Source organism: Rhea americana, unplaced genomic scaffold (genome assembly GCF_003343005.1).
Source record: "Rhea americana isolate MKP2758 unplaced genomic scaffold, rheAme1 scaffold_168, whole genome shotgun sequence".
Lineage (NCBI taxonomy): Eukaryota > Metazoa > Chordata > Aves > Rheiformes > Rheidae > Rhea > Rhea americana.
This window is the reverse complement of record NW_028185794.1, coordinates 539,263-553,213: the sequence shown is the minus strand read 5'-3', so window position 1 is coordinate 553,213 and position 13,951 is coordinate 539,263. Positions and strand designations below refer to the sequence as shown.

Sequence of the window (13,951 nt, the reverse complement as noted above, 5' to 3'; positions counted from 1 at the left end):
CAAGAACCTGGGCTTGAGGGATTTTGATGAATGTCTGTCTTCTCAAGTTTAGAGAGACAAGTAGTCAATTCTGTAATTATCCTGTTGCATGTCTGAATACAACCACAAATACCATGGTACAGAGGAAGCCAGGGCAGTTCTAGCCAAATCCCTAGTTAGGAATCAAAGACTCATAAGCGCTGTAGTATAGAGCTACTTGGGACTGGATTCCCAAGGAGTTTGGGAACATCTCAGTGTAGAGTAGTAGAGTCTCTTTATAGGGGTGTCCCTTTTACAGAAGTGGCCAGAAGGACTGCTTAAACGGCATGGGGTGCCTGACTGTGGTCTCCAGTTGAGATGTGAACCCTTGGGGGGAGGCCAGCTCTGAACACTTGATGTTTCTTGGGCAAGAATTAGTTAATTGTCCCTCAAAGYGGATGCAAGTGTGGAGAGCCCTGGGGAAGCAGGTAAGGCCTCTCTGATTCCTCCTTCCACACCTCTCATTAAGGCAGCAAGGTGACTGTGCATGCGCAGGAGGGAAGGATAGAGGGGAAGAYACACAGGCAGCAGGTAATTAAACCCAGCATTAGCTCCTTGTTGACTTTTTGCCTCTGAAAAGCTCTGGGCAGCTGTGAGCAGAACCGACAGCCTCTGCARGGGCCGCTTGCAACACAGTGGTGGGGTGCTTCAGCAGATCGGGCTTCCCTTGCTGAGCCCTGAGCTGCTTTCCCAGATGGCATGGGGTAGCYGGAATGCAGTGCTGACCCTCCCCGTTGGTGCCGAGGGCTCCTTCCRTTTACGCCCTCAGTGCCGGGACTGGAGTGGTCCAAAGCAGATGCTCCTGGTTTGGTGCCRTGCCTCAGTTGGCATGCTGCATGGACGTATTCTCCAGCTCGTCCTGGCATCTGCGTGTGCCCTTGGATTCAACCTGAACAAAGCAATGTGAGCTGAATGCAGCAGGTCTCTGGTAAGCAGCGCTTGGCAGAGAAATGAGGGCAGCACCAACGTGATTTTTCAGTTGGTAAGCAAGGGTTTCATTGAGAAACTCCCGGCTTTGGCTTATTACTGCGTTGTGACTTTCCAGACAGGACAAAGCTTTTCACTYGGAAAATCTCTACTAGCATCTCTGCTTTATTTTAGCAGTGATGGTTAAAAATCCAGGAGATTACTTGAGTGTAGCTGTAGCGTGTTCCCCTTCTGGGTGGCWTTCGGCTCTGATGATGCTCCAGCTTGCATGTCCACCAGCTTGSATGGGCTGGTTTTGCGTGTTTGCCTGTAGGTAGCCTGTGCACTTTCAAATAACAAGATACGAAGGTTCTTCAGCAGGAGAGCTCACCCTGGCCTTCCTTATTGCTTGGCGGTATCCGATACTCTGTTTCTGCGTGTATCAGAATAGTTACGCTGTTGCAGGTACCGCTGTCTGGGTGTGAAGAGAAATACTGCCTGTCAGACACCTCTCTCCAGGGACGGCTGGCATCTGATGGTTTTTTGGTGACAACTGTTTTCTGTCTTGTTAAAAATGAGCATCAGGCTCTGTTTCACGGCRAAGGTGAACAAATTCTCTGAAGCTTAAGTTCTGTGACCCTGTGGGTATCCCTGTGTGCAGACTGAGAACCGCGAGGTTGGAGTCTAAAAACCTTCCTGATACTAAACTGGGCTGGAAGGAAGCTTCAGCTCTGATGGTTGGTGTTGGTGTCCCCTTGTTCCAGTGCCCAGGTAGCTTTGCTTCGGCATCCTCCATTCCCGGTGGATGCTTGTTACTGGATTTCAGATGTAAGCTGTTTCCTTCTAGCCCCGGGAAGTTGATGAAGCAGCCACTTGAAGGTATTTTTCTATTCTTGCATCCAGTGCTCTTAAGGAGAAGCATGGTTGCATGCATAATACTCCTGTGATTTGAACCATAAAGCTGCTCTTCTCTCATAGATATGTTCGAGACATGCAGCCTGTCTCCCTTGCTCTCCTTTGGCYGGCTGGGATGGTAGCCTGCAGGTGAGGCCTTGGATAGCATGAGTTATGGTCTGGCTTTGCTCTAGCTAATTCCTRTTTCTCCCCAGCTGCTCAGCTTGCCTGAGAGTGATCGATCCTCTGCAGTTGTGTAGCTCGATCGCTGGCGGCTGTCAGTTGTCAGCAGAAAACCTGCTGGGTGAGACCTTCAGTGCCTGTCTGCTCTTTTAGGCACTATATGCAGCATCTGGGATGCTGGCTTGCGACGTGACCGCAGCCATGGGGTTTTTAAGCCCCGTGTGTTTGATGCAAGGGTGTTTTTGGTGAGGGACGTGAAAGAGAAACCCCACCTAGGATGAGCGCCCAGGGCCTGACTTATCTGCCCAGGAAGTCAGGACCAGAGGCCCCGAGGGGAATTTGAGCTGAACGGGGAAGAAAGGAGAGTTGCCTTTCATCTCTAAAGCTAGAATTAAAATCCAAGGTGATATGAGTGTCGGTTCACTTGTTGAGCTCGTTCTTCACAGCTCCAGCCGCTTGCGACTTGGCAGTACCAATTTCCCGGTGATGCAGGACTGTCCTTCCCCTCCAGCTGTGCAGCAGAGCTGTGGCAGCTAGTGAGGGACTCGGACTGAGGATCTTCATGCCAGGACCACAGTGCTGGAGGCAAAGGAGAAGCCAAGAGGTGKTTGGAACCCTGGTTCAAGTATGCCAAAGAGCTGAAATCCTCAGTTACCAACAGTAAACTTGTGGTTTGTGTGCGAGGAGGGCGCGTGGCTTGCAAGCACAGGCCACGTAGTAGGAGGTGCTGTTGTAGGATCAGAAGGTGGGCCTGTGGACTGCCCTGTTTGGGCTGGGGGTGGGTAGAGAGACAGCAGCTTGGCTTAAATAAATAAAACTGGGGGAATCGCTCTGAAAAGCTTTGTGTACGTTGCTGTATCTCACAGGCAGCGAACCCTGCGTGATGCCATCAGGAGCTGAGGGCTAGCTGTGTGACAGTGGCCCTGCCTGAAAGCCATTGCTGAGTGGAAAGTGGCTTGAGGAGAGCACAGCATGTACCAACTGGAGTACGATTATTTTTTTTGTGCTACTTTTTTCAAACACACTTCTTTTTTAAAGTTACTGAAAGCTGGGATTTGAGGATTGGGGCGAGAAAGAGGGTACAAAAACCCAGCAAAGAAGATATTTGTCACCTCCCTAATGTGAGATTTCCATCTTGCGTGCGAGAGACACAGGCTCTTATTCAACAAGCTACACTGGCAGTCTGTTCCTCTGGCTACAAGTCCCCAAATTGCAGCACTGTGCTTGTCCCCAAACCACAGGCACCTTCTAGTTATGCACATAAGCCACRCTCGTAGGTGGTGTGTGCAGCGTCGGTCCTCTTGCCTGCCCCCATCCTTGGATATCATGTGCTTTGGCTTATTTCTTGCTCTCTCTCCTCCTGTAATCTGCTCATCAGTCCATCAGACAGAGCTGGCTTTGACTAGAAACGAAGAGAATCTCTCCTGGCAACTTGAGCAAAACCTCCAAAGAAGAGCAGATAAGAGCCAAGCGGGCAGCTTCCTAAACATGCAGCCTGCAAGGACTGGGACGTGAAAATCATACCAAAATAGCTCTTTAATATTAAATAGATGGAAGGAAGATGTCTCCTCTTGCCTGAGGGATAAATAGATCTGAAACTCCTTCTACACTTTGCCACTTATCGCATCTGCAATGCATCTCTCTCACCCTGAAACTGAGCCTTTCCAAGTGTCTCGAATACGCAGCTATGACACGTGTATAAAACGCTCCTGACTTTGTGGAGCATATGTCAAGTGTGCTGGGAAGTCTTTGTATACAGTACCTTGCAACTATGTTTTCCTGCCCTATAGATCTGTAGCTGTATGGGGCAGTGAGAAATGATGCTCTTTAGCGTGCTCCAGACGTGTCAAAACCAGTTGTGGTCTCCCAGGCCCCACAAGCTCCTGTAGCAGTAGAGAGTCCAGGATCTTGGGGGGGAGGTATGTTTTCCTTCACAAACACCTCATTTTATGTCCTTCCCTCCCACCCCTGTCCCAAACAATTTTTCCAGCTACAAGAGTTTAGCACACAGCTTGGCTTCTCATGCCTCCAAGCCAAAAGTCCTAGAGACTTTAAATATCAAGTGTTGTTTGTAGCCACAAGCCATCAGGTTTGTTTTACGGGAGAGCTACTTAGAAAATACTCCAGCTAGCCAGCTACTGCTTCTAGGTAGACTGATGTGCTGGATGAAGGATTTTTCCTTACCTTTGTGTCCTTGGTCTGTAGTCTCCTGATCCAGAGAAGTGTATTTCTGTATTGAAACTGCTCTCTTATCACACTGAAGTTGTGTACTGTGGTTAAAACATGAAAGAATCATGGGAGAAAATAACCCTGCAAAAAAATAAGGCAGCCTGAGATATCCTGGTGGTGTTTCCTTGCCTGAGCTGGGGCAAGTCCTATGTCTGCTGGATGTTGATTCCATGTTGGTGAAAGGAGGAGAAGATTTTCCCATGTCTTGGGAGCACTGTGAATGCGGTGGTTGGCATTTCAGTACCTGGCACAGTGGGGATCTGAGGTGTTGGGAGAATCTGGGTGCTGTGGGGGTCTGAGTAATCAGGGATGTGGGTGTACTGTGGTAGCGATGGAGGGATGTGGGGAAGGAGGAGTGCAAGGAAAGGATGAGGGATTCCTTCCCTAGTGACAAGCTGAACTGTTACCACAGGTATTTCTGAGGTTCCCACTTGGAAAATACTTGTGCTTAGGAACAGTTTCACTGCCAGAAAGTTGTGGCCAACTTCTTTCTTAAATGTTCCCAATTCATCCCATTCCTCCTTGCTGTCACTCTTTGCATCGTGCTGTGTAATTCCCCTCTCCTCTATTGGTGTTTTCATCCTTCATGCATTTGTAGATTATGATCATGTCCCCACGTAGCTGTTGCTGAACCAAGTTATCCATATTTAGCTCTTTTAATTTGCTCTTCCAAATCAGTCTCTTTAGCCTCCTCGTTATTTTTGTTCCTGTTCTCTGAACTTCCCCCCACATGTTTATGAGGTGTGTAGGGCCACAAGCAGTCTCCACCCTCCTGAGAGCCATCAGGGCAAAACTATTAAATGCCTCCTTTGCCAACAGTGTGCTCAAACTGCTCTAGACTTTCCATGCCAGCTCACGTCCCCCTGCTTTTCTTCCCCCTGTTGCTCCCAGTTTCTCTCTGTGCTATTGCTCTGTTGGTTTTCTCCATCCCTTTTACCACCCTAATTTTCCCCTAGACCGGTTTGTATTTTGCAGATAGAGAATCTTGTTTCTTTCCTGTCCAAGGCCAATCGGGGTTGAGAGAAGTGAGAGTCAGTGTAGGCGCAGGGAGCAGAAGAACTATTTGCTGCTCCTGACTGTGAATCTGGGTGTCTTCTGCAAGCTGCTCCTGCTACATCAGTAGCCTGCTGCCTGCTGGCTACAGAAGATAAGACAGGCTCAGCTTGGCCAGCTTTCTGACATTGCTTTGTGGGTCTGTGCTGTCTGAGGGTCTCTTTACTTAGAGGAACCTCTAGGCCGTGTTGCCTGGAGCTCCAGATGTGACCAAGAGAGCATCTTGGAGGGGATCTCCTTCCAGATCACTAGACGGAGCACTTTGGGGTAATGCTTGATTTATCTGTGTATGTATATAACTCTGTATCTGCCTTTTCTCTTGCGTGGTAAGTCCAAGAGTGACTGTCACTTTTGGACCCATTTGCAGCCCCTAGACATTGGGATGCCCAAGTGAGTGTTGTATTTCTGGCTGCTGTGGAAAGTACAGATATTAATGTGCCGGTGGATGCTTTACAGCTTGATGGCGGAAAACATCCACGAGTAAAGCGTATCTTTTTTTCACCTCCCCCACCCTGTATGTTCTTCTGGGGCCCTTCACTTAAAACAGGGGAGCCTTTTCCTCTTGGTATCTAGTGTGCTTTACTAGATGCACAAGTTAGCTCCTTAGCAATGTGAGAGAAACGCTTTCGTGCACGTGGTCGCATCATGCCCCATCAGTTTTCCTTTGGCTCCGGCAGCAATTACAGAATGACCGCTGGCTTGCAGGCTAGGCTCTGTCTCTTCTCTTCTAGGGAGAGGTATTAGAAACGCAGTTGCTCTGGATACTCGGCCCAATGGCGAGAAAGGTGGTCCCTTGGACTGTGTGCCCAGCAAGCACGCAGGCAAACTCAATTTGTTAGCAAGCCCTGGGAGATGTGTGTCTTCAGGTTGACCTGTATGTACTGCAGCTTTCCAAGGGTAAGGACTTTGAATACGCAGAGCTTTGCATCTGGATGGGCATGGGAGATTGCCCATGTCTTCTTCCCTGGAGCACAAACCAAGGGAGCTGTCCCCTTCCGTGTGGAGTGTCTCTGGTCCGCCCTGGCGTGAGTCGCTTGGGGCCGAACGGCTGCGGGGTCTGTGTGCCCGAGGGCCCGGGCGTGCGCCTGTTTTTGCAAGACTGAGGCAGGAAAAGGAGGGAGGGGGGAAAGGAAGAAAAAAGACGAACAGGGAAAGTTGGAGCTGTGCCGTTTCCTATCCGTCAGGAACCTGAGCTGCTGTGCCAGCTTCTCACATGTGCCCCAGCTCAGTCCTTGACCTAGTACGTGTCTGCCTTGGACTGTTGTCCTTAGTTGCTAATCCTTCTAAAGATTTACYGTTTAAAACGTGGTCTTTCTTCATCTCTAAAAGGCTTGTTTTCAATCTCTTATAATTTGCTGTAGATTTTGATTACCAACATTTTCTGATCTGTTTGAAGGTGAGAGATGAGTAGGGTATCTCCAGAGAAGGACAGGGCACCAGGTATTTGCATAGGGACCACTAAACAGGAYGGAAACCTGGCGTCTAAGGCTGAACGGGCCTGTGCTGGTGTTTACCTGATGTGGACATATGAAGAAATACAGCTTTAACTTTCAGTTCGAGCATAATAGCCCCCTCCTTAAAAACAGAGATTAACTGCTTCCTTTATGGGAAGCACTGGGAGTTACAGGATTACCCACGTTTACTGTCTGACCGGTTGATCTGCCTAAAAGGAGATACTGAGCTCTGTAATATGTACTTTGCCCCTACAAATGATAACGTTCCAGGAGCTCCTGGGTGGTGGGTTGTTCCAGGATGACCGTGTGACTGCCTGTGGCTTCAGTGTGGGGGGACTGGGATCAGCACGGTGCTCTTGGGATCCTCGCTGGAGCGAGAGCCGCTGTTGTGGGCGCTCTGCTCCTACAGCGTGGAGGCAGAGCCCGTCAGATCTCAGTCTTACTGGCCTCGAGGGAATGTGCATGGTTTCAACCATGCAGATGCTGATTTTTTTTTTCTTTTTTTCACCTGATTGCCTCTGCCTGCTTTGTGGACKTGAGGATTTGGATTTCAGGGTTGTCTCTGGCTTGGTTGTTCGCAGCCTCTGAACCCTTAGCTCAGGTTTTATATAGCTGGTGGTTAGCATCGTGCTTTTAAAGGCTGCTGTAGCTGCATCCCAACGTGGCAAGTGGTTCGTGAAAGGCTTGCTGGATTTATATCCTCTTTCCGGGAGATTGATGCACTAGGGTGCTTGCAAAAGCGTTTATGTTCCTCCTTTGCCTGCTCTAATGTACTGGTCAAAGAGTGCTGGTGTTAACACCAGCCATTTGGGCACTGCTTGGATTTCTGCATGAGTTCCGTGTGGTCAAGGGTAGAAATGTGTCTGCCTCGCTGTCATCCTGGCTTTGGCCCTATCGCTACTGTTTTTCCGACATGATTGGATCGGAATGGGAGAAGAACAAAGAACGCGTGTGGGAGTGGTTAGTGGAGAGCGGCCGGGAACAGCAATCTGTTGGAGTTTGGCGTGGATGCACGTAACGAGATGTGGAGGTTTTCAGGGACTAGAAGATCTCTTCTGTGCAAAAAGACTGGGCGCAGAGGTGGGACTTTGTTTGAGGACCTGCTTTCTGAGGAGCAGATATTGGTTTCCAGCCCAGAAAGGAAAGAGAAGGCAATATGCCGGTGTCTGAATGGGGGACACTGGAGAGCTGGGCTACACTGGTGGTTGAGAAGGTCCCTGAAAAAGAAGTCCTCTGTCTCTCATGGTGGGAACGRTCCTTTTTTAGCTTGGGTAGAGTTGCCTGCTTGTTTTGTTGATTTGGAAATAAAAGATAAAGAAAGATTTCACACTGTGGTGGGTTCTCTCTTTTAGCATCCTAGTTTGAAGGATGCATGGCTRGCCTCTGCTGTGTGGTGGAGGTCAGGGGGGCAGAGCAAGCAGCGGCGTGAGAAACCAAACACGAATGGGCAATGTTGACAGTGCTGGTGGGAAGTTAAGTGCAGGTTATGGGGTGTGGGGTGTGAGAACTGGGTTTCTGGTGGGAAGCTGCATGAAAACCCTCAGGACGGTGCTGAGGACCTAAGAAAGGGTGAGCTCAGCTGTGCCGTGGACAGCTGGGTGGTCAGGCGGAGCAGGCCACAAGCCTTGTAGCTTTATTGAGGGTTTAAGTACCACTTGCTGCTATCAAACAGCTTCTGTTTGGTAGCAGCATGCAGCAAGGGCTGAAGGCCGAGTCATCAGATGTGAAGGACATTTGCAACCATCTGCCTGCCATGAGGCTCTGCGTTCTCAGGCAACTCTACCCTCTCTTGACCYGGATGCATCCCCGTTTGGCGAGTCCCTTTGCAGCGTGGGCTCTTGTCGCCTTTTCACCGCTGACCTAGCTGCGTTAGAGCATGCTGTTTTGCGTTTCAATCTGAGAAACGAGGGGAGGCTGTTGCAGCATCTCCTTGGAGCACAGAGGAACGTTGGGAGGTAGCATAGGTGACCCGAGACCGAAATAACACATCCTCAGYCAGCTTGTTGGACTGATTCTGGCTTCACGGAGAGCCTAACCTTSGTGTTTTTCCCTTCCTGTTTTGCTCGCTCGTATTAACAGTCCCCTCCTGTCACTGCTGCTCACTGCCTCTCACCTACAGGAGACACCTTCCTTTTGTAGAGCAGATCTGATAGTCGTGTAAATGGTTGGAGCAGGTGACTTGGTGCCAGCACGTCTGTCTTGGATGCTTTCCCTGGCTTTATTGAAGACGTGGTGATATGCAAGGCCATGCCTCTGCAGCGTCTGCTTCCTCTTGATCTCAAAGTGCTGGAAGCAGCAAGATAAGACTAGTTGCATTCAAGCAGGGATTTTTTTACGCAGCTCTCTGATGGAAGACCTGTGTAGACAAGTGGTTAGAACTGGCTTTTTGAGTATCAGGTCACGTTAAAACAGCTTAGCCGGCTTAGTAGTCCAAGGAAGGCCAGTGAATGAGCAGAGAGCCTGCAAATAGCACRTGAGCTTTAGGTGCTAACCACAAGTCTGTCCAGCTTCTCTAACGTGGAGCTCCTTCTCCAGAGATCTTGTAACAGCGCAAGCAGGGGGCTGAGGCTCATCCTTATTGGAAYGTGTCTTCGAGTCAGGATCTGGGGAATTGAAACCAGGAAGTGGGAGCAAACAGTGGTCCCTGGTGATTCAGCTCCTCTTCCTAGAGATCAGTTCTTGGATGAGAAAGGCCAGGTTGTAGTGTTGGCAGTGGAGCGCTGGCTCAGTCTGATGAGGATGTATCARGTGCTAATGAAGAAGCTGGGTCTAACAAGCATCAAAGTTCACTCTTTTTCACCAATTCCAGTGGATTTGGGGTTGCTTAGTCTCTCTCACCCATCACTGGTGCAGTGGGAGGCTGCACCGCCAGTGTGATCTCGTGGGCTGTTGCACCCCTGTTTGTGTTTCACAGCGACTGGGGCTCCATTTTCAACGGTGGTACCAGAGAAGCTGTCCTGCAGGGCCAGTAGCCTGCTCTAGAGCTCGCACTTATCTGAAGGCAGAAGCACCAGTCTGGACTTTGGCTCCTGGGGTGTGCTGCTGTGCTGCTGAGGAAGCTATTGCCAGATACCTCTGCCCTGARATGCCTTGCCGAAGATGACTCTTAAGTTTAAGATGCACCTGTTGACCACAGCTGGTGTGGAGCTGGGGATCTTGGCTGCTGGGTGATGCCTTGCTTTATTTGGTGGGACACCTTGCCAGAGGAGCTGTGTGTTTGCAATGGGGCAATTGAAGCAGTTTGGCTAGGGATCGGAGAATGTTTTCCCAAGGGAGCAATTTTCCTGGCTCTACCTGCATGCTGGGGGCCGGAAAACCATCAGTTTTTCTTGGGAAAAGCTGCAAGGGCAGTGCTGCACACAGCAGCGGGAGCCGGATATTGGAGCCCTCCCGTCTGGGATGTGCCGCTTCGCGAAGCCTGTGCCACTGGAAGCCTCCCAGGAGCTGGTGGAAGTGGGGGATACTGGGAATMACAGAGTGGTTGAGGYTGAAAGGAACCTCTGGAGATCGTGTAGTCCAACCCTCATGCTCAAGCAGGGTCACCTAGAGCATGTTAGACCAGATAATGTCCAGGTGAGTCTTGAATTCATCTCTGGAGAAAGAGACTCCACAACCTCTCCGGGCAACCTGTTCCAATGCTCTGTCACTCTCACAGTAAAGAAGTTCTTCCTTACGTTCAGATGGAACCTGAATATATCAGCAAGTGACACGGGACRCTATGTCCCCCTCCGCAAAGGTGACGCTGGTGGAGCTTGTGCAGGTGCCGAGCAGTCAGACCATTCAGCGAGRGAGCTGTTTAGCGACCTTGCAGACTCCGCTTCCCTGGGCCAGGCAGGGTGACGCCGTGAGAAAGGACGTGTGCGTGCTGGAAGAGGCCACCTCGCTAGCATCTTAAAAGCTTTGGTTAGCTACTGCCACGTCAGGGTGCAGTGTGGAAAAACGCACCCAGCRAATCCTAAGGGTTTATTGCTTGTTGTGCTATCTAGGGTGCATGTTTTCCAGAGCCATCTCCGGAAAAGAACAACTGGGCAAATCTCTTGGAGTGTTTTCAGCAACGCTTGCGGCAGGATGGGGCTCAGCGTTCAGTCGTGTGAGCGTGGCGGACACCAGCGGCCTCTTGTTCCCAGATCGTGGGATCTGGTGACTGAGCGGGACATGGGTGCCAATGTCGGACCATCSTCAAACGCTGGGCTGAGCCGTGCAATGGCCTGGCAAACGTTGCCTGCAACCTCGAGCACTGCTGCCGAGGTGCAACGTGGAGAGGTTTTGATGTGCGTTTTGTCTCCATCAGCCAACTGGCATACGGTAACTAAGTGGTTATGGCCAGTAATTAGCATCTCCCTTAGCTTTGCGTCGCCTTTTGAAGGTGTGCTGGCCTGGCCGCGGGAGGCTCGCGGGGCGATCGCCCAGCCCCGTGCGGCTCCAGGACAGCAGAGCCGCTTCGTGCGCGGCTCGCGCCCGACACCGCGCTCCCAGCACCGAACGCACAGCTGCTGCGTTTGCACTCGCTGCTGTTTAATCTTAAAACCTACTCCGGGAAAGGAAGGGAAATAAATTGTCTTCCACGAAGGGGATTTAAGAATCTGAGACCCTAAGTGATTTGCCCGAGGGAGTTTGTGTCAGAGTTGGAAGCCAGCGCCGTGCAGCAGAGCCCAAAATCTCCRTTGGCTGCACCCTTTCTTCAGCCTGCTGCGGAGCCGGAGGAGGTTTGAAAGCCACTGCTTAGGGCTATGAGCCATCCCTAACGGCCCTGCTTCTCTACCRCCAGCATCTCCGCCGGGAATGGCCCCGCGGAGCGGCTCAGAGCCTGCCGAAGGTGAGAGCGGCCGGCGGCCCGGCTGCGGGAACCGGAGGCTTTGTCCTTGTCCCAGCCTCCGGAGAGTCTCTCCAGGTCTTTTTTATGCTCGCAAGCTCCGGGCGAGAGAGCCGCCTCTTGCACTGATGGTTGATAAATGAGACTCTGTTTGCTCCAGCGCGGAGTGAAATATGAAATCCCATAAAGCCTCCTCGCTTATTAGAGAGAGCTCAGCGAGCTGCTTATTATGCGCTGTGGCGTAATGCAGATTACAAATGTGACCGAGCGATAATTAGCAGAGCTGGAACTGTAATTAAACGCTCCTGTGCTGCGCTGTGGTTTTTGTTGCAGTGTGGAAGGAAGCCGAACGGTTTCCAAACCCYGCAGGTGCCCTTCCTTTCCTCTGCACGCGCAAGCAAGCAGCCAGCCGCCGTTTCCCGGCTGCTCAGGGGACGAGTGCTCCCCGCTCCTGGGCTTGCTGCTGGGGACCAAAGGCAGCCAGCTGTGCCTGGTTCCTCTCCAGATGTTTCATCAGGGTGGGGACTTGCCCTGTAACCGGGTTGTCATGGTGGGCAGCCTCTTTGGTTAGGGCTGGATGGGAAAGCATGGTCTTCAGGAGCAGTGTGCTTTCCTGAGCTTCCCCAAAGGAGCCTGGTGCTTCCTTAGGGCGTCTTTTTTTCCTTGGATTTCCTGGGACGTATGGGATGGGGCTGCTCTGCTTGGGGCACTCTGTCCCCATCGTCACACCAGAAACCTTTGCAAATACCACRGGGCTGCCTGGCTGCTGGGTTTGGGGTGCCAGGCATGGGGCGGTCTCTGAATCCCAGCTCTTTCTCGAGGATGAGAGCCAAGGACAGGCTCCTGAGCGAGCTGATCTTGCCGGTGAGAAGTCGGGCCTGGCGCGTGGGGGAAAAAGAGCTGCAGAACAAGACGGCAKGCAAAAGCACGAGCTGTGCTGCTGATGGAGGGAAGCTTGCAGTCCAGCCACTGCCGCTTGAAACCTCTAGGCTATCTTTAATGCTTATTGGACTGGATGCGCTCTGATGAGCTGTCCAGACGGAGGAYATACGCAGGAGGACAAGGAGCCGGCTTGCAGGCACGTTGGCAGAAGGTGCTTTGTATTCTCCTGCGTTAACACAACTGCGACAGCAAATCCACCTGCCCTGGCCAAGCCAGAAGACCTCCGGGCTCTCCAAGGGGGTTTGTGTGTGTTTCCCTTGCCAGCAGATGAACTCGTGTTTCATATGGAACTTCGCCTGGGGGAGTAGGTAGTGTCCACTGTGCGATTGCCATCTCCTGCCCCTCCACACGGTTACTGCAGCATGGGGGTTTTGCCTCTCTTGTACCATCTTGGCTTGCGGATGACTCCTGTCGCTGAAGATTCAGAGAGGCTTTGCAGGCGCTAATTGCTCAGGGAATTGCGAGTGTCCTCACTGAGGCAGATGGGATGCTCCAGTCCCGCAGCGCGGTCGTGCGTGGGAGTTTGTGTGTGCCTGGTTGCATGGGGCGGGCAAGGATTAGCACGCGAGCTTCTGCTCCAGGAAATTGTTCTTGTAAAGGGCAGGCTTAAAAGATGTACGTATGTGAGTGAGAAAACAAGCAGATAATTTTGGCAGCCGTTCAGGACCAGGATGCCACCTCGGGATGGGAAGTTGACCGTTTTGTGGGTGTCAGCAGTGTTGACCCAGAAGAGCCGGCGATGAGGTTAGAAGTGGTCACGGCGGGTGTCAGTGTCCCTGCTCGGAGACCATCTTGGAGGCTTCTGCTTCCTGCCTCTTGGCACTGGCTATAGCAGGCTTGGCCTCTCTGGGGTTATCATCAGTCAGCTTTGTGTAGAGGCTTACAAAGATGTCTCTCAGTATAGTACTGGATGCTGTGGAAGGGTCTTCCCCTGACTGAAACTGAAACACAGGTCAGGGCTTGCTGATGACTTGATGAGTTTCCTCAGTCGGCTTCTGTTTAGAGGTTGCTCAGCGTCTTATCAAGATCATAAACCTTCCTGTGAGAGAGGAGATCTGAGCAGAGGATGAGCAGCTAGCCTGAAAACAGCTGCAAATCCCCTTTGGCAAGCCAAGGCAAGGGAACTGATTTACTAYGGATGGGTTGGCTGATGAACCCTGAAGGACAGGAAGGTTTCCAACCTACACCTTTGCTTGACCAGCAGCAAAATCAGCCTATCAGCCATCTTCTCCATACAGCATTGTATTCTGCTGGTGTGGCRGAGCAGCTGAGGACCCGGCTTGTCAGCGGTAGAGTGGCTCAGCCTTGGGTTGTKGTTGTGCTTGGCATGTCGGATTGTTGGTTTTCTAAGCCCAGCTCTGGCAGTGCGATGTGGTTTCCATGTGCAAAGAGAGCAAGAWGGCTGGCACTCATTTGGCCTGCGACTCTTCTCCCCCAGCATGAGGCATCTGCTGGATTG

At 51.4% G+C, this 13,951-nt stretch overlaps 1 protein-coding gene across 1 annotated transcript in view; it reads left to right on the top strand.

The window, feature by feature from the left end:
• ZNF609 (zinc finger protein 609) overlaps window positions 1-13,951 on the top strand; it is a 66,311-nt gene that overhangs the window by 28,634 nt on the left and 23,726 nt on the right. The gene's annotated exons all lie outside the window — the stretch shown is intronic.